At 62.9% G+C, this 27328-nt stretch overlaps 1 protein-coding gene and 1 long non-coding RNA gene across 2 annotated transcripts in view; one reads left to right on the top strand and one right to left on the bottom strand.

The window, feature by feature from the left end:
- Positions 1–27328, top strand: part of PTPRN2 (protein tyrosine phosphatase receptor type N2) — a 754508-nt gene that overhangs the window by 549758 nt on the left and 177422 nt on the right. The gene's annotated exons all lie outside the window — the stretch shown is intronic.
- LOC120247826 lies at positions 21577–27086 on the bottom strand. The gene is made up of 3 exons (XR_005532421.1): positions 26957–27086; positions 22030–22083; positions 21577–21676 (listed from the first exon to the last, which is right to left on the bottom strand). It is a non-coding gene; the product is annotated as an uncharacterized LOC120247826 (long non-coding RNA).

The raw sequence follows: 27328 nt of genomic DNA, 5'->3' as shown, positions 1-27328 counted from the left end.
TGTGACGGGGGCAGGCTGCCGGAAACACAGCCCGTAGGCCCTCCCGGCCCCTTGTCACTGCTGCTGTGCCTGCGACCCTCCCGAGCTGTGGCTCCAAATGCCTGGCTCTTCCCGGGAAATGGCAGCCGGCACCAGCCGGATGCTGGGGGAGAAAGGCCTCAGGGCCCGGAGAGAAAGCGCTCATCCCCACGCCCCCTTCGCTGCTCCCGGCGGGAAGCGCGGAGCAGAGTGGTCACCAGTGGTCGGCTCGCGGCCCGTCCAGCTCTCCTCGTGTTCGTCGCCGGGGTCATCGGCTGGTGCGGCAGCCCCAAGCGGCCCCTCCTCCCACAGCCGGGCTCGGGGCAGAAAGGTCTTTCTTCGGGAGTTTCTCTTTTTATCGCCCACACTTTATTTTGCAAAGTCCAAACTTTCGAACATGTCAAAACGGTGGTAAGAAAAACACCCTTTACCGTTCATCCAGGTGCACCAGCTGTTGGCTTTCCACGCCACGTTTAAACTCTGTCATCTGTCTTTCTGGGTGGAACTTTTGAAAAGTGTGTTCCCGACCTTATGAAACTGCCACGAAATTACTTACAAGTGTGTCTTCTGAGAACCAAGACGTTCTGCGTTATCCCCAGGGTACAGCGACCATGAGGTGGTGGGCTGTCACCAACGGCTTGTGGCCGGGGTCCCCGCTGTCCTGATCTCGCGTCCGTGGCCGTTTCTCACTTTCATCCAGGCTCAATCCAGAAACAAAGCTGCTTTTGTTGTCTCATCTCCTGCTTTATTTTTCAAATTCCCTCCCAGCCTTTTAGTTTTGCTTTATTTAGGGTCTTTCATAATCTGCAGCGTGTAACACGCCGGGCCGGTTGTCGGAGAGCACGTTTCTCCATCGAGGTCGTCTGTTCCTGCGCTGATTGCATTCAGGTGACAGCACTTCTGGGCGTGTCCCATCAGGAGGTGGGTGGTGCCAGCTCTTCCCAGTCTGGGCAGCGCCAAGTGCCAGCTGGGGACAGTGGTGGACATCACCCGACTCCGTCACACACTGAACTGTCTCCCGCGGCCACTAACGAATGATGTGTGGGTGGCTGTGAGCCCGGCAGAGCGTCCTGTGTCGGTGACTTGCCGACACACTTGCCGAAACAGCTGGGTGGGAGCGGCCGGGAGGGCGGGCGGGGGAGGGGCGCCGGCGGGAATCCTGGCTCCAGGGCCCTGAGGTGCCCCGCGGCGGACGTGCGGGCGCAGAGCTGCCAGCCGCTGGTCTCCTCGGCGGCGGGAGCCCCCTGTGGGGCCGGGGCCCGGGGCAGCAGGGACGGCGAGGACCAGGAAGGCGTCGTGCTGGGGAGCCTGGGCCGTGCAGACTGACATTCTGGGGGCGTCGGGGCGCGGTGTCCCCAGAAGAGCGCCGCCGAAGGACGGGGTGCGCCCTCTTCTGGTGGGGGGCGCCTCAGCCCGAGGCCCGGCACGCGGACCCCCGACCAGCTCCTGGCCGGTGTGCGGAGCAGCGGGAAGCGTGGCCAACGCCGTCGTTCCTTCCGCCGCAGAAGCGCTGTTGCCCGCGACACGAGCTACTGTCTGCGCTTGTTGATGAGTCCCCCAGAAGGTCCCCACCACCGGACTTCCCTCGCTAATCTTGCTGGAGCCTCTAAAACCAGAGCTCTCCTGGCGTTTTACATAAGCTGCCTTTAGCGCCACCCCATCGAGCCCAGCTTGGCGAGCAGTCACCACGTGTGGCCTTTCCCCAGATCGGGACCTGTTTGATGTGGAAGACCTGTTTGTCGTGTTTATTTTTATTTTTTGGTTGTTTAATGTTCACTCATTTTTCAGAGAGAGAGAGAAAAAGAGAGAGAGAGAGAGAGAGAGAGTGCTGGCGGGGGAGGGGCAGACAGAGGGAGACACAGAATCTGAAGCAGCTCCAGGCTCCCAGCTGTCAGCACAGAGCCCGACTCGGGGCTCAAACCCACGAACCGTGAGACCATGACCTGAGCCGAAGTTGGACGCTTAACCGACTGAGCCCCCCAGGCGCCCACATGGTTGTCATTTTGAGACACTTTCACTTCCCAGCCAGCTTTGTGTATCACCGGTGAAATCAGTCTTTCTCCTGAGTGCCCACACATGAGGTGTGCAGGGCACCCCGTCCGAACAGCTGCTGGGGAGCAGGGCCCTCGGATGCCTGTCCCCCCCTTAGCTGGTTCCAGGGAGCCAGGCCTGACGTCCTCATTACAGCCGCATGACGGACCTCACGCCAGGGTCCACTCGCGGGCACACCCTGCCTGGTGGCATCCGCGCGCGGGGCACGGCCAGAAGCACTCTGCGTGCACTTGAAATTAAAGTTGTGTTTAGTTTCAAGACGAGGATGTAATGAGTTTCCCTCAGAAAATAACAGAATCCGGAGCGCATGAAGAAACGCGGCTCTGAAGACAGAGCGACACCGCCTTCTTGCGGATCCGCGACTTGAAACCACTTCCCCAGGTGACAATGCTTTGCAGCCGGCCCGCAAGTGAAAGTGGGACCCATCCATCAGCTTTCACCGAGGGCCGCCTTTCAGCTCAAGCGGGGAAGTCGGGAGCCAGTGACCCGGAAGGTCCCCTGTAATTTGTCACCTGTTTTGCTGGAAGTTGCTCACTGGCCTCAGATTCACGTTTGCCTGGCTTTGCTGTCTTCCCGTAAGCAGGCATTGATTGAGTCGTGCGTGGCCACAGCCAGCAGAGCCGCCGCAGGGTCCGTGGGAGCCACTGCAGCGCCCTCTCACCCCCTGCCCCCATCCTCGGGGTGCTGGCCACACCGACGGCCACGGCAGCGGGCGGGCCAGGCGCTCGTGGGCTCAGTTCACCCGTTTGACGGCTTGCTCCCCGCGCCGCTCAGCCTGCGACAGCGCTCGGACCCGCATCTGTGCGCAGGGAGACACGTCTGAGGCCCAGGGAGCAGCCGCGCGTCCAGACGCGTCAGAGAGGCGGGGCTGTGGCCGCACGGAGGCGTTTTTAGGAAGCCTCAGCCTGCCTGACGTGCCCCCGCCGGCCGCGAAGCTGCCGCGGAGCTCGCGCACTTGCTCGCCTGGCGCCCGCACGGTGCGCCCCACCGGCCACCGCGCCCCGAGCCTCCCAGGAGGCTGAGCTCCTCCGGCCGGGACTCCGCTCTGTCCCCGCGTGGCCCACGGCACGTGACCCACAGGAGGGAGCAGGGAGCTGTTCCCGGGAGGACGGGCAGGGGCGCGCTGGGCGCCTGTGGGTGGAGGAAGGTACAGGGAGGTTGTCTGCCTTGTTTGAGGGCTCACCTGACGTCGGGGGGCGGGGGGCAGGTGGTGCCCCTGCCAGTGGAGCCCACTCTGCTCGGACCACCGACCGCGCTCCCCCCGGGGTCTGGTTTAGTGGCTCTGGGACCAGCTGAGACCCTGGGGGTGAGGCAGCTGGCCTCGGACTCGGCCTCTGCGCCTCTGAAATGAAGTGCTCACGGGTGAGGCTCCTGGGGCCTCGTGGGTGAGGCTCGTGGGTGAGGCCCGTGGGGCCTGGTGGGAGAGGCTCGTGGGTGAGGCCCGTGGGGCCTGGTGGGAGAGGCTCGTGGGAGAGGCTCGTGGTGAGGCTTGTGGGTGAGGCCCGTGGGGCCTGGTGGGAGAGGCTCGTGGTGAGGCTTGTGGGTGAGGCTTGCAGGGCCTCGTGGGAGAGGCCCGTGGCTCAGACGCGCTGTGCTCTGCCTGTCCCCGGGGAGCGGGCAGCACGCGCAGCGATACCACAGCTGACCCAGCCAGGCTCTCGGCTCAGAACTCGACTGTCCCACCTCAGGCCTCACAAGAAGGCCGTGAGGTTTTGCCCGTTTCTTGGGTGCGGAATGTGGGGCGCCGGGGCACTCGGGGAGGGGGTGCGTCTGTGACCTTGGTTTAGGGGATTCTCACTGCAAACGAGCGGAATGGATCTGAGTCCCTTTGGTGAGATTTCATCCCGAGAGTGTGTATCCACCCGTCCCGTCCACTGCAGCTGCAGGCGCCCAGCCTCGCGGGGACTGTGCTGGCGGTGACCGTACACACGGAGCCACGGGACGCCCTGTCCTTTGCGTGAGACGTGAGGAGAGCAGATGCCACGGGGCCAGCGCAGCCCGGCAGGTGCTCGGGGTGACAAGCCAGCGGCCTCGGCCCGTAGGTGCTACGGAGTCATCACACCGTCGTGTGCACGCTGCAGCCACGCCGCGTGGCTATTTCACGTACGCTCACCACACCCCTGCCAGCTGGCTATTCATTCCGCATTTCAGAGAAGAGGAGGCCCGGCGCCAAGAGGGTGGGTGCACCCGGGCGCCCGCGGCCCCTGGGGGAGCAGCGGGGTTGCCGTCCGGGAGCTCTGACCGCAGAGCCCGGCCCGGCGCCCGAGCCGCTCCCCGACGTGCAGCATCGTCCCTCCCCCCCCCCCCCCCCCCCCCCCCCCCCCCCCCCCCCCCCCCCCCGTTTGGGCACCTCCTGGCTCTCCGTGGGCACCGAGGGCCTAGGACGCAGCGTCCCTGGCCTGGATTTACACTCCTCTCCACAGCAGGGCTGCTCAGCACACGGGCAGGCGCACTGGCCCTGGAGTCCCAGCCCCCCAGGGAACTGGGTGCATCCAGTGCGGCCATGTTCACAGACGGGTAAACTGAGGCACTCGTGCCGGGCACTGGGTCAGTTGGGGGCATGAACTGCCCGGCCTTGTGAGTCCCGGTTGAGGCTTGTCGGATCACCCCGTGTACACAGGTCCCAAACCAGCCACGGATCCTGCTCGAGGACCCTCCCTGGGCTGCACCCACCGCAAGGGGTTTCTTTAGTCCTGAACAAAAAGGACTGTCCGAAGAAGGCACCCCTGATCCTCTGAAAGCAGGGAGGAAGCAGTCATCCCAAACCAGGGCATCATGGTCGGTGGGGGAGGGGAGGGAAGGCTCCAGAATGTACGGGCCCCTGCCCAGGTCCCAGCCCTTTCTCAGCGCCGTGGGGTGGGGACCCGGCTTCGCCACCAGAGGGCCCTGAGTCTGGGCGTGTTGTGGCCTCTCTGCCCGGCCCCAGCCGTCAGCGGCGCTCTGCCTCGGGCCTACGGGAAGTGCCCAGCGCCATGGGAACGCCGCGGCGTGAGTGTTCGGGGATTGCCGAAATCCTCCGGGGAAGGCGATCGCAGAGTCGCGGGACCCTTGAGCACTACTGACGTAGGGCTTTGTCGCTGTTGACACTGGTGCCAGGCCTGGGATCCGGGGACGTTTAGACGTAAGAGCGCGGAGCCAGCCGGCGTGGTGAGAAGGCACCCACGGCTGAGCCCAGAGCCTGTCCTGACAGCATGGACACGTGGCGGGGGCGGGGGGGAGGGTATCGCAGGACACACATCAGGCCGTCGGAGCCTCGGAGGGCCGTGCGCAGAGCTGGGTAGCGAGCCCTCTGCTGCCCGTGGGGCCGCGTGTTTCTTGAGCACGTGTGTCGGGGCGCGGGCAGGCTTGTGCTCCGTGCAAACCAGGCTCCGCTCACCCCCTCGTCCCGCGGTCGCGAGGCTTGGTTGCGAGGCTCTTCCTGCTGCCGAGCCCCACGCGGCCGACGGCGTGCCCAGGCCCTGCCCCTGCTGCGTCGGGCTCGCCGCCTGGCTCCTCCCGGAGGCTCCGCACACGAGGCCAGGGCTCTCATCCGGAGGGTGGGTGGAACGTGGTTCTGGAAATGGGTGGGGCAGACGCGCGGGTAAACGGGGCGCATTGTAGCTGTCGCCGTGTCGTTCTTAGCCGCCAGCCCCTGGGGCCGTGGGGATGGGATCATGTCAGCCGTCCCACAGGTAGGAGGCCCAGGGAGCCAGCGCTCTGTCCACACCTGAGCCGCGGAGACCCCCTGCAGTGAGATGATGCGCCCCCCCCCCCCCCCGTAAACTGAGGCGCAGGCAGTGTGGGGACTGGTCTTTCTGCTCATGCTCTTGACGTCGAAGCCTCATCGCTCACAGGTGTGCTTTGGAAACTGACCTGGCACTTGGACACATCTGAGAGCATGTTCCATTCACTGATTAAGTCAGGATTAGTGTGACTGTGACAGAAAATCCAAAGCAATAATGGCTCAAATCACTAGAGATGTGTTTTCTTTTGGGGAGAAAAAAGAAACCCACAGCAGGCAGCGCAGAGCCGTGTGGCATCTGAGGTGCTGGGAACACCGTTGTGGCTCCCACGCCCTCGGCACCTGGCTTCCACCTCACGGCCCAATGTGGCTGCCCGTGCTCCTGCCCTCAAGGCCGCATTCCAACAGCTGCAGCCAGAGTTGAGGAAGCGCATGCCTCCTCCCTGTGAGACACTACATACAACACTCACTTGTGCCTCGCAGGCCAGAGCCCAGGCGCACGTCCAGCCATGAGAGCAGCTGGTAGATGGAGATTTACCCTGAGTGCTCGTGGAGCAGCCAACGAGCAGGGGCCCCCAGGAAGGAGGGGACTGGCAGGGACGGGGGAATAAGCCTTGTTTCCCCAGGCCAGGCTGCCTGGAGGTAGAGGTGAGGCAGGTCGGGGGCTCAGGGGCACGCCCGGGAGCGCAGTCAGGTCACAGGACCCCGAGTCCTCCCCAGCACGACTCAGGGCCTGTGCGCACGGGCCATCTGGCTTCTGCTACCTCCACGGCCCCAGAACCCTCAGTGGCTCGCGCACGGTTCTGCCCCCACCGCACCCCCGCCTGCCCCGTGTGGCCTCTGGGCCTGTGGAGCGTGGCGTCAGCATCACATACGGCGCCCCTCCCGGCCTCGTCCTCACCCTCCAGGACTCGGGCAGCCTCATGCGCCTGCTCCATGGGGGTCCTGGCCCCTCGGCCCCCCGCGGCCTTTAGGCGGGTCCCCGGGCCGGGGCTGGGCGACACACACCCTGCCGGGAACACGTGTCCTCGGGAAGCCTGTGCGGACGGGAGGGTCACGCGGCCCCTCCGTCCTTAACATCCCAAGATGGGCCTGCTGAGTAACGCCGCAGCGAGGCCATTCCTGTGCCCAAGACCGTCGCCAGCGCCTGTCTGAGCCCAGCCAGTGGGCGCCACGCACGCGTGCCGGCAGCGCACACGGAAAGTCTCCTAGCTGGCGGGGCCCCCTCGGCTCCGGGACACACACGGCCCTCGCCTGTCCAGTGAGCACCACTTGAGCCCGTCCATCTGTCCGTCCGTCTGTAGGGAGGGCCGGGAAGGAAAAGCCCGGTGCCAGTGTCTCTCGGTCGCACGGCCGGGCCCCGAGGCTGAGCAATGGGGGCTGACGCGCCCCCTCGGGCCTCAGAGGAACCAGGCCGCCGCGGGCTGGGAACCGCTGGGCCAGGTCCGCCGTCAGGAAACGCTGTGTGATTAGCTCCTGGGTCTCGGGATGTCAGGGCGCTGGCTGCCGAAGGTGGACTAGACACCCAGGATTTTGAAATATTCAAAGGAATGCCAGTCACGGAGTGAAAGAAACATCTGGAAGTTTGACCTGTCCTCAGTTGTCGTAGGAACCTGACATGCTAATCAGCCACCGTTGTGGGGGGGGAGACCAGGGACCCCGGGCTCCCGTCCTGGGAGGGGTCCTCCGCATCCGCGAACGGGGCTAGGCCCCCCACCCCCCGCCTGCCTCATGGCCTCAGGAGAGCCCTCTGCCGCCTCCGAGCCACCTCCGCTCGTGTCCCGCGGTGTCTTGCGGCTCAGATGGGCCACACGTTGGCCCGCTCTTCCCACACGGCCCCAAGAGGCAGCGCCCGCCGCCACTGCCCTTGCACGGGGTCATTCCAGATGCACGTTTGCTTTCACTTGCCCGGCATCACGTGCAATGATGACGAACGCCAAGACGGCTCTCGGGGACCTCAGATGTGTAGGTGCACGTATGTGTGTTGTGTGTGTGCACATGTGTGTGTGCAGGTGCACGTGTGTGCGTGAATATGTGCATGTGTGTGCAGGTGAATGTACAGGTGCACATGTGTGTGCCTGTGTGCATGTATGTGTGTGCACAGCTGCAGGTGTGCACAGGTGCAGATGTGCATGGGGGCAGGTGCATGTATGTGTGTGCACTCAGTTGCACATATATGTGTTGTGTGCGTGTGTGCACAGGTGTTGTCTGTGTGTGCATGTATAGGTGCATGTGAGTGTGTGCATGTGTGTGCAGGTGCATCTATGTATATGTGTGTGCGCAGGTGTGTGCGTGCAGGTGAATGTGTGCAGGTGCGTGTGTGTGTGTGCACAGGTGAATGTGTGTTCAGGTGAATGTGTGCAGGTGCATGTATGTGTGTGTGTGCACAGGTGTGTGTGCGCAGCTGAATGTGTGCAGGTGCGTGTGTGTGCAGGTGTGTGCACACATGTGTGTGCTGGTGCGTTGTGTGCGAGTGTGTACCAGTACATGTATGTGCACGTGTGTGTGCAAGCCCGCGTGTCCAGAGAGTCCCCCTTCCTTCCACTCTGACATGTGCCTGAGTTGCCGGGAACAGCGGATGGAGAGCGTTTCTGACAAGGCTGCAGTTCAGCTGCTCCCGGTGCCTGGGGGGGGGGGGTCAGCACATCAGGGGCCCCTGGTCACCTCTCTCCCTGCAGGCGCTAAGCTGTGCAGATGGGCTACAACATGAGCGGGGCCCACGGCCAGCCTCGGCCTTGACACTGACTGACGGGCTCAGGGTCACGGGCAGAAATCCCCCTCGTGAAGCGGAAGCCCGGCTCGCACCCCCAGTGGGCGTCAGGGTTTGCTAACGAGGCTCCTCCAGGCCCCGCTCAGAAGGCCCAGCCCCAGGAGCAGACAGAGGGGCAGGGGTGTGGCCCCTGGGGAGCGGGCTGGGCCTTGGAGGCGAGGGCCACCCATGCTCCCGGAACAGACACAGGGCCGCAGCCAGCCGCTCCCATCCGGCGCGGATCGCAGGGCGCCCCGGACACGGTGGCTTCTCAGCACACATTTGACTAATTAAGTAATAAAAGCATTTATGTGACGCCTCTCGGTTTTCACTAAAATTAACATTTAATCTTCGCGATGGTTCCCCAAGGGGTAAGTGCTGGTGTTCGCTTCACTTCAGGGACCGGGAAGTTAAATCTTGGCGCCCCAAGGACCCAGGGCCTGACACCCTGCGGTGGCTCCCGAGTTCTGGACGCTGCTCCCTGCGGCGGTCGGTGAGCCCAGGTCACCCCCCAGCACCCTCCAGCTCCCCACCTGCCTGTCTCATTGTGGGACCGTCCCCTCCACGGGGCCTCCCTGAGGCCCGGCTGTGCAGGCCGCTCCCGGCCTCCTCCCCCCTGCCCTGAGCACCTTCATGCCCGGCTGCCTGTGACGCCTGTGACACCCGCTTCGTTTTATGGGACGTCACCTGCTGTCCCCCCGACTGGGCTGCGAGCTGGCACCCTGCCCCTGGCTCCGGGCGGGGTGTACGCTGGACCACGTGTGCCGAGTTGACCTGAGCCCCCAAACACGCGTGCGTGCCCACAAACACAGGCGCCCCCAAACACACGTGCGTGTACACACACAAACACAGGTGCACACACGTGTGCATGCACATCCGCACCCTGGCTGGGGCGGCTGCCACGTTAACCTCACCACGTTTACGGCCCTGACAGTGAGAAACTCCTGTGGCCGGATGTGTCCCTTGTCACGGGTAACAGAAGTTACAAACCCGCAGAGCCCCAACACGCCTTTCCCTCAGGCGCCCGCGAGGGGACGGCCTTCCGTGCAGGGGTCCTTCCACCTGAAGGAAGGGGAGGCCTGACGTGTCCCCAGAGCTCCAGGGGCCACCTCCACACTTGCCCGAACCATTGCATTAATGCCCTGGGGGCTCTGTGCACCGTGGTCTCCAGGAGCATCAGTCCGCTGCCTGGGGTCACGGCCAGCAGGCCCTTGGCGTGCCCTGGGCGTCTGTCCCTGTCACAGGCCTTGGGAGACCCCACTCCCATATCAGGATGAAGGTGCGATATCCCTGCGTGTAGAGGAAGGCAGGGAGCAGGCGGGGGGGTCATATCACAGGGCGTCCTGACCCTCTGTGTTCCCGGGGAAGGACACCCACAGCCAGCCAGCAAAGCAGAGGGCCGCCTATGAGGACAAAGGGCAGACATCCACAGGGCACGGTCCTGGGTCCCCCTGTGCCTGGGACGCTGGGGAGCTCCCCAACATGGACAGCACTAAGCCCAGGCATTGGTGGCTTCCTGCAGAGTCAATGCGGTGACGAGGACCCCGTCCCGCGGGAGGCGGCCCGGAGGTCCCCGGGAGGGGACCCCATCCTGCAGAGGAGGCCACAAGGTCCCGGGAGGCGACCCCATCCTGTAGGAGGTGCCCCGAGGTCCCCGGGAAGGGACCCCATCCTGTGGGGAGAGGGCCCTGAGGTCCCTGGAAGGAGACCTCACCCCACGGGAGGAAACCCCAAGGTCCCGGAGGGGACCCTGTCCTGTGGGAGGCACCTTGAGGTCCCCGGGAGGGGACCCTGTCCTGTGCAAGGTGCCCCGAGGTCCCCGGGAGGGGACCCCATGACGCAGAGGAGGCCCTGAGGTCTCTGAGACTCAGCCCATAACGGCTGTTCTGTCGCTCCTATAAAGTCCAGTTGAGTGAGGGTCTTCCCGAGACCCAGGCCGTCACGGGCGCTGCTGCCCTGGGGCTCCCACACTTGCCTTGGCCACCAGAGCCCGGGTCGGGGTGGAGAGTGTGGGGGTGGGGACGGCCGGGCCGGAGCCGGGACAGCCGCTGCCCACACGCGGGGGGCAGGTGCTCTCCCACGGCAGGTGGCCGTGGCCCAGGAAGGGGGCGGGTGCCGTGTGAGTTGCACGTGTGAGTGGTCCTGCCAGAGCCCACGCCGGGGGGCGGGCACCGCGTGCCCTGAGTGTCTCCACAGAGAAGAGGACGTCCTCTCGGTGCCGCACGCGCAAGTCATGAAGGAGCACACGCGTGTTCATATGTGCACTAGCAAGTGTGTGCTCATATGTGAGCAGTTGAGTGTGTGCTCATACCCACAGGAACGAGCGTGTGCTTATGCATGCACAGGCAAGCATGAGCATGTTCGTACGTGTGTGAGCGAGTGTGTGCTCATACCCACACGAGGGAGCCTGTGCTCATGCGTGCACGTGCTCATGTGCACACGAGCCGTGGGCCCTCCCTGAAGCAGGATGCTGTCTGCCGCCATCAGCGTGAAGCCGCCTCCCCCCTGTGCCCCCTGACGCGCGTGCACGGCAGCCCGGCGCTCCCGGGCCTCCAGGCGCAGGCTTGTGCCTCCATGGCCTCACGTGGTAACGTGGGGCACGCTTCCCCCCGCGGCATTCGCAGATGTGCTAAGTAGGACTTGCAACATTTACTGTGAAATGGGGAGAAAACAGGTGGCCCCGTCGTAGCTACGGTGTGGACGCAGGGCCTGACCCGTCCCTTACGTGTCACCGGCCAGGAGACGCCCCTCGGTCCTGGGAGGGAGCCCGTGCTGCAGGTCTCTGTCGGGCTCCGGTGGCCTCACCCAGCCCTTACATGTGGGTGCCTCCCGTGTCTTCACGTGGTGCCCCCTCTGTGCGCGTCTCCGTCCACTTTTCCCCCGTGGACATGCTCGTCATACTGGATTGGGACCCCCTTGGTGAGCTCCCCTAACTCCACCCGCGGCAAGGACCCTGTGTGAGCAGGGCCACACTCGCTCACGGGCCCGGGGCCTGGGGATGCCACGCCTTTCCAGGGGACACGACTCAGCCCGTGGGTGACGTCCACGCCCGCCCTGTGGAAAGCGTGGAGCTCCTGGCGTGATGTAGGGGTCAGCTCAGTCCCCGTCGGGGGGCAGCCACACGGCCTCACATGCACACGCAGGGCTTCAAGCCCCCTGGGGGCAAACGGGAGGCGGCGTCAGGAGGCACAGGCCCCTGCTCATGTGGAACCAGGGCCGGATGCGGGGTCCCACGGGCCACAGGAGCGGCCTCCTCCGAGTGCCGTGTGCTGCGGTGCCGGTTCTCAGCGTGGGTCCCGGACCAGCAGCGCCCTGCAGTTGATGGCAGTGCAGACGCTGGGCCTCCCCGGACCCGACGACCCAGGGGTTCAGCAAACCTCCACGACTCTGACTCACACTCGGGTGTCAGAACAGCTGGAGAGGGCACCCGAGGTGTAGACCGCCACAGGGGCAGAGCGGCACGCGGTGCTGTGGCCGCAGGGGCCGAGGCCGGGACTGCCCTGACCCCGCACTCCTCTCTCCGCCTGGGGCCCGCGCACCTCTGGAAACGCCCACCGCCCGGGCTGGCACCGCGCCCCAGGCCCCGCCGCTCCCGCGTGACCTCTCGTCCCGCCTCCTAGGGTGACATCCACACGCAGGTCACCAGCGGGTGTCGGTTTTCTGAGTTAAGTTCCAGGCTTGCGAATACTTTGCTGTCACCTCCTGTATCCGTTAACACGTCTGGGCCCGAGTAAGGGGTGCACACGGCCTGTCGTCTCACACGGTGACCCCTCGGGCCAGCCGCGCCAGGTGCCATCTGACCCACCCCCCTTCCACCTGCCGCTTTGCCACCCTGAGGGTGTGGACGGAGTCATCCGTGAACGAAAGATGTCACTCTGGTGCTTTGTGTCACACCTGCCCTGTGCCGGGAGCCAGACCCTGAGCAGGAGCCCCCCAGGCAGGGCCCCAGCAAACCGAGGCTCGGCCAGGACGGGCCACACGGCCGCCCTCCCTGCAAGTGTGGCTCCTGAGCCAGCAGGGAGGGAGGGAGCGGCCGCATCCCCCGAACCCGCACCGCCGGGATCTGGGCAGCCCCGCAGCAGGTCTGTGACTCGGCGCCTCTCCCAGCACGTGCGTGGACACAGGCCTTCTGTCTCCACCAGCCGCTGCCCACGGCAAACCCAGCGCATCCGCCCGTCGGCCCTGCATCCGAGCACGTCCTGAGCGCAGGCGGTCGCACGGTGGCCAGCAAGCACGTGCAGGGTGTACCCCGAACTCCTGCTCCGTGAGCACGGACCGGGCCCAGACACTCCATGTGGCGTCTCTGGAATCGGCAGCATTTCCCGCCACCTGGGCAGAGGCACGGCCTCTAGGTCACAGCTTTGGAGCATTTAGTCAAAATGCACAAATTTGGTCATCCACAAATTAGAGTGCAGCTCGCTGTCTCACCAGCCTGCAGGGCGCGGGGACCGTCAGCACCTCCTACTGACGACTCTTGTGGCCACATGTGGGGCTCCCTCGTCCTGGCTTCCGAGGCGCCCGGGGCCCTGGCACGTGGCAGTGCCCTGTGGACGCTCCTGTCACCTCCCGTTAGACGCCTCTAATACTACAGTTCACTCAGAGGCGGGCACCCCCTTTGACGGCCGGGCAGGGGCTGGACAGTGAGCGGGATTTGGTGACTTCTGAGCGACGTGAAGGTTTGCTGTTCGGGGGCACCCGGTCCACGAAGCTGGTTCCACGGGGAAAAGTGAACACGGAGACAGCACCACGGCAGGAGCCTGGGGTCCCTTTCCCACGGGCTCAGTCTGTCTCCACGAACCCTGTCTCTTTCCCCTCGGGGCTCACGCGGATGGAATCAAGGGCCCCTTGCTGTGAGTTTCAGGGGACTTGGCCACATGCGTGGATCGTGGGGCGGTGCTGGAGCAACGAACGATGCCCGGAGCGGCCTGCTGTCCCTCCGTCCCTCTGCTCGCAAGTTCCCTGCCACAGTGTGGTCGTCGGTTTTCTCCGGCAACTTCTCTCTTCTCACAAACAGGGAAAACTCAAATATTTCTAGTCGGCTTCTCTTTAATACTGTGCACAGGGCATCAGGACACGTGGGGAGCGTCCTCCTTGCTCGTGGTGAACAACGAGGTCTCTGGAACTCGGACTCTGGGCACCAACGTTTGAGATGCAGAGTCCTGGGGTTTGCTGTCTGGCTCCGTGCGGGCCGGGCAGGGAGGGCGTGGGAAGGGCTTTGCTGATGACCCCACTCATGTTGGAGACACTGACCGGGGATAAGGGGATCCCTGGGTTCCTCGGTGTCCCAGGAAAGCTCTTTGGGGTTGACGGTGTCCACTGGCGCTGCTGGGCTCTGGGGGAGCCTGCGGGGGCTGGCTGGGGCCGGGCTCTCTGGGGGAGCCTGCGGGGGCCGGTCAGGGCCGGGCTCTGGGGGAGCCTGCGGGGGCCGGTCGGGGCCAGGTTTGCTGTGCCTGAAGCTGGTACCAATCTATGCTCACAGGTCCCAAACGCCGGGTCAGCGGGACCCGCCTGCTAGTGTGCAGTATGCTAGAATCTTCCGCCGCTCTTGCCCCATCCTTGAGACGGACCGTCCGTGTCATCCCATGACCAATGAGGGTCTGTCAGCCCCACCAGCCACATCCAGTTCAATGTGTTAAATTGGGCCCGAATCAGAAACAGGACTTGCCTCGGGAAAGTGGAGAGAATGGGTTTGGAAAGTGAGCCTGAGCCACCTGGTAAGGGTCTGTGCCGTGTCCTGGCCTCGGGACGCTGTCCTGCCGGGGCCTGGCCAGAGGCCAGGATCGCCTGCTGCCTTTTCTCGGGTTTGTAGCCGTTACAGAGCACGTGAAATGCTGCTTTGCACCCAGAGCTCCGGGAACTCGGCGACACGTGAGCACTTAGCACCTGCGGTGTTTTGAGCGCGTCCTGCACAGCGACTGCTCAGCGGACTCAGAACACGTAGGACGTGGGGGCCGGCCGGGCGCGGAGTCCTGTCCAAGCAGCTCGGGCCCTGCCACCATCACAGGCAGGCCTCCCGGCTGCTGGTGCACCTGTCCAGACACCTGCCGGCGCACCTGCCCAGACACCTGCCGGGGAACCTGCCCAGACACCTGCCGGGACACATGCCCAGACACCTGCCGGCGCACCTGCCCAGACACGTGCCGGGGCACCTGCCCAGACACCTGCCAGCGCACCTGCCCAGACACCTGCCGGGGCACCTGCCCAGACACCTGCCGGGGCACCTGCCGGAGTCGCTGGCACTCCTGCCACCCGGGCCTGCCTGGGGCTGCGCAGGTTCCCAGGACGGGGGACTTCCGGTGCTAACACCGAGAGCATTTTATATTCACACACACACACACACACACGTACATCTATACGCACGTGAACATGTCTGCATTCACATACATGTATACACATGTGTATATGCACACGTATGCACACATGCGTCTGTCTACACATACATCTGCACGTGTGTGCAAGTACACACACAAACATGGACCTTTGTGCACACGTGTGTCTGTGTGCATACACGTATGTGCATGTACACACATGCATTCAAATACACACAGAGCTGCATATACATATGTACACACATACGTACGCAGACATGCACAGGTACACTTATTGTTTTAAGTAGTCTCATGCCCAGCGTGGAGCCCAATGGGGGACTTGAACTCAGGACCCTGAGATCAAGGCCTGAGCTGAGAGCAAGAGTCAGACGCTCATCCGGCTGAGTCGCCCAGGCGCCCCCGGATACACGTTTTCAATGGCACCCGACACTCTGCTCTCCGACGTGTGCGTTTTTCTGCTCCTCTTCGCGCAGGGAGCTGAGCTCTCGTGTGCCTGGGGCGGCATCCGTGATGGACACAAAACCGCGTGGGCTTGGCCGGCTGCCCAGCTGCGCACTAGTCTCCGCGTGTGTGGATGAGAGCCGAGGCCTCACCGTCTCAGAGCCCGCGAAGCCCAGCGCGCAGCCCGTCCTCACAGAACGGCGGAGCCACATGGAGCGCGCTGACCGCGGCGGGAGCCTGCCGCCCTCTGGCCCAGAGCTGGGCCCCCGCCCTCGCCCGCGTCTCGCACCCGCTGCTGCGCTGCTTGTCAGGCGCTTCCCTCTCTTGACAAAATGGGGTCCTCTCGCTGCACTTATGTCGTCAAGCTGATTGGGATCCACTCTGACGCAAACGCTGGCCGCGTCCTGCTCCCACCTCACCCCTGACCAGGAAACAAGGCCTGGACGCCGCCCGCCAGCCCCGAAAATAGTTCTCCCGCGCCCGCACGCCAGGGTCACGGGTCCGCTGTGTGGTCCGTGGATCTGATTTTCCTCCCTGTCGGGCATTTAAATTCTTTGCGTGTTTTCAAATCTTTTTTCTTCCTTTCCCATTTTCCTGAATTTTGCCCTGGCCTAATTTGTAAGAAAACTGTTCTTTGAACTTTTAGCTAAGATATTAGAGAATAAGCTACTTTTCATTCTTGATAAGCTCACATCCATGTCCGTTTCTTCAAATCTTAAATTGCTGATTTTTTGCCTTTGCTTCTTAAAGAAACAATAAGGTCTTAAAAAGACCTTCCAAGCGCATGCTATAAAAAGTACTGTGGGGGAGGGGGACTAATAATTTTCTTGTTAGAAAAGGAAAGATGTATCTCCTTATTGGAGTTTGCAGTTTGTGGAGTTAGTGGAAGACGCACCTGAGAGCATTGGCTCAGCTGCGGGCTGTGTCCTGCGGCTTTTGTGGGTTTGTCCAGCACCGCGGGAGGGGTCTAGGTAGCACCTCACTGGGGGGGGGGGACCCGCTGTCCCCTCTAAGAGTCCAGGACAGTGGAAACCAGTGTGAATCACAGTAAATCTCTGGGTGGGATACGGCCAAGCTCACACAGTAGGGAGAAGAGTGAGCCCTCACCCCTGGGTGGGCGCAGACCTGGGCGCTGGCTGCGGGACTGGGGCAGGGGGCAGGGAGAGGGGTGACGTCAGACCTGTCTGCAAACCACACCACTGTAAAGAGTCACGAGGCCTCCACATACTGATAGATGGCGGGCCATCGGTCTGTACCGTCACCTGCTGGCCACCTACATGGTAAGGGGGGGTTGAGGGGAAGCCAAGGGGGCAGTGTGTGTGAGCGTGCGTGCGCGTGTCCCGGGGCACTCATCTGTGTGTGGCGTGGCCTCTTCCAGAGCAGCTCAGCTATAGGAACTTCAGGTTCTCTCTGGGAGCAATTTCCAATGTTATGACATTGTTTTGTGACTTGGGATATCAGAGTTTAGCACCGCCGAACCACAGCACGTGGGAGCACCCTTTACCGGGGCGGGTCTGCACGTGCAGAGGGCTGTATGCTTGTGGAACCTAGGCCGTACACCTGCTTCTTAGTGAACCCAGTCTGCGTGGTTTCTCCGTTTCCGTTCATGAGATCTGTTCTTCCAAACCTGAGTATGTTCAGGATATATTTACACTTGCTCACACTATTTACTTATTTATTTATTTATTAGAGAGAGAGAGGGAGAGAGACAGCGTGAGCAGGGGAGGGTCAGAGAGAGAGGGAGACACAGAATCCGAAGCAGGCTCCAGGCTCTGAGCTGTCAGCACAGAGCCTGACGCGGGGCTCGAACCCACAAACACTGAGATCATGACCTGAGCTGAAGTTGAACACTTAAACTACTGAGCTCCCCAGGCGCCCCATCGCACATATTTATACCACAGGATTCCCATGACATCTCTCAAGGAGCTGTTAGAAAATGCTCATTTTACTGTCTAAGGAAAATGTGAGTTGACAATGAAGAAATTACACCAAAAGGAAAAGTTGACATGTTTTTCTGTCGTGAAAGACCTGCCCGGAATGCCAGTTAATTACGCAACGCTTCCTGACTCCAAAATAGATTACCAGGCTGCCGTAACTCAAACAGCACGGTACCGGGATAGAGACAGACACGCAGGCCAGTGGAACGCAACAGAGGGCCCAGAAATGACCCCACGCGTACGAGGTCCCCCGCCTTCGTCAGGGAGCCAGGAACACACAGCACAGAAAGGACAGTGCCTCCGGCAAATGGGGGGAGAACCGGACCCTCATCTCACACCACGCGTGAAGACCAGCTCAAAATGGGTCACAATTTAAACACAAGACCTGAATTATAAAATTCCTAGAAGAAAACATAGGGAAAGAGCTTCATGACTCCCGGTCTGGTGACGCTATCTTGGACGTGACACCAGAAGCGCAAGGAACAGAAGCGGGCACGCGGCACGGCAGCTGGAAGGGAGGCGGTCTGTAGGGCGAACAGCGGCCTCCGGGATGGGGGAGAGGTTCACAAGCCGACCTTAGACAAGGGATTAGCGTCCAAAACTCAGAACGGCCTCCAGCTCACAGGCACAAAGGCTACAACCTGATTTAAAACCGGTGAAAACTGGCCAAACGGCCAGCAGGTCAATGGAAAGATGCTCAGTCAGGAGACGCACCCGGTCAGCGTGGCTGGCATCAAACACACGCCCCAGCTGGTGGCCAGGCCGTGGGGGGAAGGGAGCCGTGGTGTGGGGTTGGCGGGCGTGCAGAACGGTACAGACTGCGGAGCTTCCTCAGGACACTGCACGGGGACTTCGCATCCCCGCCTCGGGTACTTATCCAGAACTGAGTCAGGATCCGAAGAGCGGTCTTCGCTCCCACGTCCGCCGCAGCATTGCTGCCAGAGCCGGGATGCGGAGGCAGCGCCAGCGTCCATCCGTGGACAGGTGGGCGAGGAAGACGCGGTCTCTGCGCACGACGGAATACTCCCCCACCATGAAGGAACGACACGTGATGACACGCTGTGTGCAGAGTGAAGCCAGGCCAAGGGCAGTGCTGCCGAGGCCGCCCACACGAGAGGCTCCTGGAGTCGTCCAGCTCAACGGCGCGGAGACTGCGGCGGCGGAACCGTGCGAGGGGCCACCGGTCACGGGGCGGGAAGCCTCGGTCGTGCAGGATGAGTAAGGTCCAGACACGGGCCTGGGCGGCCAAGCCCAGGGTCAGAGGACAGACCGCAGTCTGTGCCCTGCCGCACAGAAGAGCCGGGTGAAGAAAGCAGAGGAAACCACGGCGCCTGCCTGGAGATGGAGGCTGGAGCCACAGACGGGGAGACCGTCCCTGGAGGCTGAGGGGCGCATGCCGCTGGCACCGTGGCCACAGCCCAGCACGCCATTTTGGACTCCTCCCCCCACACACCCCGCAAAGCCATCTGAGAGTAAATTTCTATTATTTGTAGTCACACACACACACACACACACACACACACACACGCAAGTTCCAGCAGCCCCCTCACCTCCAGGGGGTTCCCCAAAATCGTCAGCAGTAAATGTGTCAGGTCCACCAGATGCCGCCTGAGAGGCCGTCTTGTTGGCTCTTCTTTAGGACACTTGTCGTCTCCTTCGTCCAAGATAATGTTTGTTTTCAAGCCACCCAAGAAACAGTGGAATTTAGGGCACCCCACCCCCACCGATTCCTCAGCCCGGAGGGGCAGAAGTGAGATCTGTGCTGTTTTCACAGGAGTTTCACATTTAAAAAACTCTGTGCCGCTGCACCCACAGGCGAGCGTAACATCCCCCTCAAGTGGATTCGTGAGTAACTCTCGTGACACGGCCTCACGGTGTAGACAGCCCTGATGGAGACGTCCCCGTGGTTCTCGCTGAGACGGGAACGACGCTCCATAGGCAATGGCAGCCATTCTGACTCGCTGCCGTCGCGGCAGCAGGACAGGCCTGAGTCTCCGAGGGGTGCTGAGCACAACGGCCACCACCCTGCTCTCCACTCAGGGTCCCTGTGACAGAGGGCCCCCCGGAGCACCATCGGGAGCACGGAGAGCCCCCCGGAGCATCGTCGGGAGGACGGAGGGCCCCCCGGAGCACAGTCAGGACTGAGGGCCCCCCGGAGCACCGTCGGGAGGACGGAGGGCCCCCCGGAGCACCATCGGGAGGACGGATGGCCCCCCGGAGCACAGTCAGGTCAGGTGCACAGAATGCGTTCTGACAGCCCATAAGCACCTCTGCGAGGAGAGAGCTGTGAACTGGATATTTGGATGTTTAAGGTTTTTTAAACCCTCTCTCTTTAACAAAGTTTTGATTAAATTTCAAGGGCACAAGGTGTAAGAGCTTGTAAGGAAAATCTGTGTCCACAGAGGTCTCCGCCTCTGCGTGTGGCTTTGCTCACGTGTGCGGAGGGTGGGATGAGACCCATCTCATCGTGGGGCTCAGGTGGCGAGTAAGTGGACAAGGCCCAGATGGGGTGGGAAGGAAATGTCGCAGGTGCTGGCTGCAGGCAGCTCTGAGCTGCACAGGGTGAGAAGAAGCTCACCGGGGAAAGATGGTGGAGGGAAAAGGCAGAGCCGAGTCAGGGCGTGGCCAGGGTGAAGAGCAGCTGGGAACGCGGGCACCAGGTCGCAGGGCTCGCGAGGCACCACACGACCTCGGATTGTGCACCTCACAGCACGTGGAGCCACAGGGGTGTCAGCTCGGAGAGGACAAGCCTGAGATGATGATTTCAAATGGTCACTGTGATCGCTGCAGGGGAGGGGCTGTGGGAAGGGGGGGCAGGCGGCGGCTGGAGCGCAGGGGCTATGCTGTGCCCAGACCTGGGGGATGAGTAGATGTGTGTGTGGAGTTTGGAGGTCGGCCAAGGGGCAGGAGAACCAGAAGCCCCCGGGTGGTTCTGGAAGGGCCCGGCCAGGCACATTCAGGATGTTCTGTAAACTCTGGGCTTGGCAGAGGGATGCAGGCCGGAGGTGTCGCATGGAGGTCATATGCACCGGGGGTCTCAAAAGCGTGAGGGAGAGATTGGAACCCAGGCATCAGGTGCCTGGAGAAGCCTTGGCGGAGTCTGGGGTGTGAGCCCCCTGACCCGGGGGTCACTCCTGACTCCCACTCCTCCACGGACGCCTCTCCCTGCACCGCGAGCATGCAGCAGGCGCACCTCCGGGCCGTCCCTGCCGGCTGGTCTGCAGCCCCTGAGCCTCCCGCGGTCCCCACAGACCTCTGCTCTCCACGGTCCCCGGGGCAGGTGCGGGGGGGGCCGGCAGGCGCGGGCCGTTGTCACAGGACAGCTGGACTAGCCCTGGGGCCACACACACGAAGGGCACCCCGGCCCCCAGTCTCCTCTCCCTGCGTGGCCTCTCCGGCTCCCTCCAGCCCTGCACGAGGCGCAGTGAGGCTGCGCCCCTGCCCGGGGAGGAGTGGGCATGAGTCTGCGTCCGGCAGACCAGCTCCTGTGCAGGGTTCACGGCCCCGGGAGCCCCGGCCGCTTCCTCCTCCTGCAGGGCGCGCGCCACGGGCGCTCGCAGGACCCTCCTCCCAAACCGGGCTGGACTCCCTGCGCGTCTCCCACGCTGTTGGCGGCCACACGCATCATGTCACAGGCCTCGAGGTGGAGAGGTGCTCCAGGGCCAGATGCGAGTCCCACAGCCACCGAGCTCGGGAGGGGACGCTGGCGACAGCACCTGAGTGAGCCACACCTGACGGGCGGGGAGGCCAAGCCAAGGGCCAGTCATGTGTCGGGGAAGGAGGGGAGCGCACTGAGCTCCGGGGCGAGGGCAGCCGGTCCCCAGGGCATGTGGGAGAAGGGAGCGGGAGGGAGCAGGGGCGGCCTGCCGCGCTGAGCTGAGTGGGTCTGGCAGAGGAGCCCCAGGCAGTTTCCTCCTCAGAAGCCCCAGCTGGGCAGACCCGGCCCACTTCCCTGAGTGGCACTCCGCACAGGAGCCAGCGTGCCAGCCACGGGAACCCACTGTCTGAGACGTGGGAACGAATGAACAGCACGGGGCGGTCATGGGGTGAAGGACCAGAAGGACTGGAGGTCACCGTGTGATCACATCTCTGGACGTGGGCGCTGGGGGGGAGGGCACGGGGCGTGCCCTCGGCCGCGTGGACGGCTGCGTTCTCAGGAGAGGGCCGTGAGACAAGGACGCACGTGGTAGGCAGACGCGACCCCACGGAGGAGCAGACGTGCCCGAGGGGAGCAGGCGACAGCCCCACGCTCAGCCCCCCACGGTCCGCTGCCTGGACTTCCGCAGCGCAGAGCAGAGAGGCGTCCGTCATACTTTACAGCCCGATTGTTTCCATGTCAGCAATCAGCTCAGTGTGACGCACGGGGGACACCAGTGAGGACGGAGACGAACGGAACCAGAGGAGGAAGCAGGGACACGTAGAAACGTTTCTGGATAACGATAAGAAAGCTGGCTTGGCGGCTGTGGCCCCCGGCTGTGCTCCTAGAGGTGGGGTCTGGGGGGCACTTGCCGGACGGAAACCCCCACCCAGTCGGAGCTGAGGGTCCAGAGGTGGCTGTGGGCAGCGCCCCTGTTCCCGGTCAGGCCCGGGAGCCCATCCCACGGGCACCGTGGAGCCTCCGCCCCTCGAGGCGCCCCCTCCCCACAATTCAAACAGGGCCGTCTTTCTGCCCACGTGGGGAGGGGGTGGGAGGCAGACAGGCACCGGAAGAGGTGAGGAAGGGAAGCCACCCCGTGCAGGATTCCCCGAAGAGTCTCTGCTCCGTCTTACAGGGACCCTCACCTGTGAGGCAAGCCGAGTCCGGGGTCAGCATCTCAGGGGCGAAGCGTCCGCCTGCTGAGAGAGAGTAGGAAGTCGATCCTGCCGCGCCTGGCAGTGGTGGCTGCCCAAGTGTTGGCTCGAGAGCCCGCGGGAGCACTAGAACTGTGACCACAGCAAGAGAGGAGCAGAGACGCCTGCCCGCAAAGACGTGCCCGCGACACGGGCCCAGGGAGACGGGCAACTCCGCTTCTTCTCTTCCTCCAGAGAAAGGAGGACCGTGGAGGCCGAGCACGGCGAGAGGCCACGGGCGTCCGTGAGGGTGGGCTTCGCAGGACTAAGACAACCCCCTGACGGGATAGGGGAGCCATCCTTGGTGGTGGAGAGGCTGGGGTGCTGCTCAGACACAGACCCGGCGAGGGCAAAGTTCTCAAGAGCACGGAGTTCGGAAAGCCGACAGGTGATCAGGGAGAGCCCGGCGTTTCGAGAGTGCGGGTGAGGTCCTGGGAAGGATCGGGTGAGCAGAGGCACCCTCACAGGCTCACGGGGTGTGAGTCACGTCGGGCGGCTCACTCCACTGTTTCACGTTCAGACAGTACTACCGTTCAGTACTGGTACCGCTGGAGGTTCAGAAGGCGCTCGCCAGATCACTTCATCCCCAGGGAAGCAGTCGTGGGCACGGTCAGGCAGCTTACAGACGGCTGGGTAGCCGACGGAGCTAGTCAGCGGCCGAGGGCAACAGTTGGGCTTTGCCATGGGCGCATGCAGGGCCGGCCTCGTTAGCGGTTCTATCAAGGACGCAGATGAATGTGGAGGAAGTGTGTACTCTCAGCCGCTACTCTTAACAAATGAGGCAGAGATGTGAAGTCAGAATCTTGGAAGATCCTGAGCCAAGGAACCAAAACCAGAGGCACTCTGCCTGCGCCCCACGTGGCCTCCACCCAGCCAGTGACCACACACCTTCCTGCCCGGAAGGGAAGCCCGGCCTCGCTCACCCCATGTCCCGCAGCGCCTCCGGCTGCCCTCTGCTCCCCATCCCGTCTGGACCGTGGAGCGACTCCGTATAGAGTCGCTTGTCCCACAAGGGACCATCCCACGGCCACGGCTCCATTAGCTGATGGCTCGGTGGCCTGTCCCCGCGGGGGGGGTGGGTCCCACACGGTCACCATGCCACGCCAGCAACGAGGCCATGGTTCTTCTGCTTCGTGAGAAGCAGCCTTAGTGTTGACGGTGAGTCTGCAGTAAGATGTTCGTTGGGGCTGAGTTTATGTTTTGCACGTCGGTTAATTCAGTGTCACATTTAATTCCATTCCCAAGGCTTCCCCGATCCTGCACATTCCACAGAAACCAGAGGATGGGAAGCTCTCCAGGGCTTGCTTCTTCCATTGTTATTACGATGGCAGAGAGGCGGACGGCCGTGAGGGTTGGGATTTGGGCGCTCTTACATCCCAAGCACTTGGGCCCGAGCAGTAGCTCCTGGACAGTCCCCTCCCATGACGTGTCCTGTCACTGCTCTGTGGGTCTGTCTGGACCATGCTCACAACATACTCCAGATCGATTCTTCCTCTGTGAGATCAGTCCAGTTAATTGCGTCCCGACTCCAGCTAGAGTCTTTGTCCTTTTCAAACTGCCCTGTGTCACCATGCAGCGTCTGCTGGTTTCCACTCTGCAGACGGGTGACCGGGCACTTCCGTACGTCACCTGGTGCCCTCCTCAGTCCCTGGGTCACCGCTGCTCACCCCTCCCCTCTGGTGACCACCAGTTTATTCCCAAGAGTTAAAGAGTCTGGTTTCTGTCTTTTTTTTTCTTGTTTATTCGTTTGTTTTGTTTCTTAAAGTCCACACGTGAGTGAAATCGCACGATCTTTGTCTTTCTCTCACAGACTTGTTTCCCTTGGTATAATGCACTCCAGATCCATCCACGTCATCGCAAACGCCGAGGTTTCGTCCAATGTTCCGTAGCTGAGTAAGAGTCCATTGTATATAAACCACATCCTCTTGATCTGCTTATCAGTCCGTGGACATGTGGACTATGTTTCCATAGTGTGACGATTGTCAGCAGTGCCGCAGTAAACAGGGTGCACTTATCTTTTTGAATTAGCGTTTTCATATTCTTCGGATAAATACCTAGTAGTGCAGTTGCTGGGTCGTAGGGTAGTTCTGCTTTCAACTTACTGAGGACCCTCCGCACCATTTCCCAGTGCGGCTGCGCCGGCTCGCACCCCCACCAGCGGTGCCGAGGGCCCCCTTTCTCTGCATCCTCACCAACGCCTCTTGTGTCTTGTGGTTTGGGGACTGGCCGTCCCGACAGGTGTGGGGTGGATCTCACTGTGGATCTGGTCTGCATGTCCTGACGATGAGACGTTGGACCCCCTTTCCCGTGTTGGTGGGCATCCAGGTGTCTGCTTTGGAGATGTGTCTGCTCAGTATAGTTTCTTCCTTTTGAGAGCAAGGTAGTGTCTGAGTCTTCTCTGCGCTTCCAGGGGCAGGGACCGTGACCCCCACATCGGAGTCTCTGATAAACCCCGGGGACTCGGGCCATCGGCGCTGAATCCTGTGTGCCCTCCTGAGGTGGCAGCGCTCATGTTCTGCATGACGCGGCCATCTGGCAGAGCGCGTGAGCGTCGGTGAGGAGAATGGTTTGCTTGGAGCGTCCATGGATGGGAAAGTCCATGGGGACAAGAAAAGCCGTGGCCCTTTCCGTGGCAGAGACACGATAACACAGTGACCACTGTTCCATCCTGAATCTAATGTGGATATTTATGTAAATTTGTTGGAAAGTTGACGGGATTTGCCAGCCCCCCCACCCCAATTTGTGTGGAAGCTTCATCGCAGGCCCAGGATGCACTTCTTGGCTCTCTCACTGTGCTGGGAGCTTGCATCCAGCCAGGCCGGGCAGGGTGTGCGCCTGTGCTTCGTCCAGAGCTACCCCTTTGTAGTCGGCTCCCCGTCACCAAGCTGTCACACGCCCAGGCACTCTGCTCCGTTCAGCCGTTGTGGCTCCGTGCACTCAGGGCAAAAGGGCAGAGACCTTCAGGGAGAGGCTGGCCTCCACCTCTGGCCTCCACCCCAGCCTCCACCCCCAGCCTCCGCCTTCAGCCTCCACCCCCAGCTCTCCCTACATCTTGGCTGTATAAGCATCACCAACAACCCCGCTAAGAGCTGACTGTCCTTTGCCCTTTGCCCTGGGCAGGTGAGTCTGGAAGACTCGCTTGGTCAGGCTTCATTGATTTCTCAGGGGCAGCGCCAGGGGCCTCTGGGCCTCTCGCCCTTGTGATTGGGAGGCAGCTGATCACTCCAGCCCCTCAACCTGGTCACCACCTTGGTCGGGGGGAGCTATGTGAGACTGAGCCTCTCTCCCTGAGGGCTCCCTAGATCCTCACCTCTGGGAGCCCACACCACTCCCGAGGGGTCAGGCGGCCGCCAGGGCAGGGATGCATTGGCTCAGGGCCAGGGGAGCCTGGCAACCGGCTGTCCGATGGCGCGTGTGCTGATCAGAAGGAGAGGGCTGCTCAGGATTGGGTGCGCACACCTGGCCTTGGCGGGAAGCCCTGGGAGAGCCTGGACCAGCAGAGGAAAGCGAGGACCGTCCTCGCAGACCTCGGGCGGCAGACACTGAGCTACTGCCTGACTGAGGGGCTCTGGGTCCTAATTTGGGAGAAGAGGGGCCATAAGCCCCGTCATGGATGGAAGCTGTTGGAAAATTCACAGACAGGCTCCCGTCCCTGGATGAGGACCCTCTGCTCTGGAGCGAGTTTCCTCTGATGACGGCTCCTGCGCAGAGGCCACGCTCCCTCTTCCCGCTGGCCTCCCAGCAGTGGGCGGGGACGGGGACACAGCGCCAGTTCCCACGCCCGCTGGCCCCAAGCGGCACTGTCTGGGCCTGGCGCCTGCCTTGCGGCAGCGGCTACAGAAGGGTGAGCAGGGGTGAACGGGAGGGAGCCGCGCCGGGCAGGGTACGCGGGGCCTCCTCCAGGCAGACGGGAGGTGGGTGGGGAGGCGGGAGCAGGAACCGCCGGCACCCCTGCCCGCGGCGCGCGCCCCGTAGCAGCGCTGCTCCTGGGATCCACGTCGGGCGGGGATCCTCCATCCCGATGGCAGACGTTTCCCTCCTCCTCCTCCTCCGTGACCCGGGCCCGGCAGTGTGCCCCCCTCACCGGTGAAAGGCTGTCTGTCCGCCCTGCAGACGCGCCCTGAACTCCGTACCCGCCCTGGCCGCACACGCGTAAGTCCCGCCGCGCCTGTCTCGGGAGACTGGAAGGTGAGGGGACAGGCGGGTGGGCCTCTGTGCCCCAGGCACCGACCCGGAGGAGGTCGGTGTGTGCGCCCACCCTCCCTACAGGGGCGCAGGGGCGCGGGCCCACGGTGGACGAGCTGGGCACTAGCGTCCACTGGCCGGCCGGGAGGCCACGTGACCCGGCCCGTCTCACCTCTCACCTCACCCGCCGTCTCACCTCACCCACCATATCACCTCACCCACCATCTCACCTCACCCGCCATGTCACCTCACCCGCCATGTCACCTCACCCACCCGTCGTCTCACCACCCACCCATCTCACCTCACTCACCTCACCCGCTGTCTCACCTCACCCGCCCGTCTCACCTCACCCACCATGTCACCTCACCCGCCATGTCACCTCACCCGCCATGTCACCTCACCCGCTGTCTCACCTCACCCACCATGTCACCTCACCCGCCATGTCACCTCACCCGCCGTCTCACCTCATCCGCCATGTCACCTCACCCACCCGTCGTCTCACCACCCACCCATCTCACCTCACTCACCTCACCCGCCGTCTCACCTCACCCGCCATCTCACCTCACCCGCCCGTCTCACCTCACCCACTATCTCACCTCACCCGCCATGTCACCTCACCCGTCGTCTCACCTCACCCGCCATGTCACCTCACCCACCCGCCATCTCACCTCACTCACCTCACCCGCGGTCTCACCTCACCCTCCCGGGAACTCCCGCGCAGGGACCCACCAGCCTTTCCTCTGAAAGGTCCGCGGTAGGAATCTGAATCCCATGAGGGAGGCCTTGCTTTGTTGTTTCCGATATCTTGAAAATCACGGGGAACCAGGCGCCCTGAGCAAAGGTGACGTCAGCCTCCGTGATGCCACTTTGGCCGGAACTCAGAATCTGCGGCGGAGGGGGGAGGGGCACCGGCGGGAGGGGCGCGTTCACGGCCTCGAGGCAGCGCCCAGCGGGAGGATGGAGGACGGGGGTTCGGAGTGGTGGCTCCCGCCTGGGCTGCGGTTAGGACCACCTGCGGGTGGGGGCGGGGCCGTGGGGCGGGGCCGTGGGGGCGGGGCCGTGGGGG

Source organism: Hyaena hyaena, unplaced genomic scaffold (genome assembly GCF_003009895.1).
Source record: "Hyaena hyaena isolate Hyena2069 unplaced genomic scaffold, ASM300989v1 scaffold_548, whole genome shotgun sequence".
Classification (NCBI taxonomy): domain Eukaryota; kingdom Metazoa; phylum Chordata; class Mammalia; order Carnivora; family Hyaenidae; genus Hyaena; species Hyaena hyaena.
Note: the sequence above shows the minus strand (reverse complement) of the source record. Positions and strands in the feature narration are given on the sequence as shown.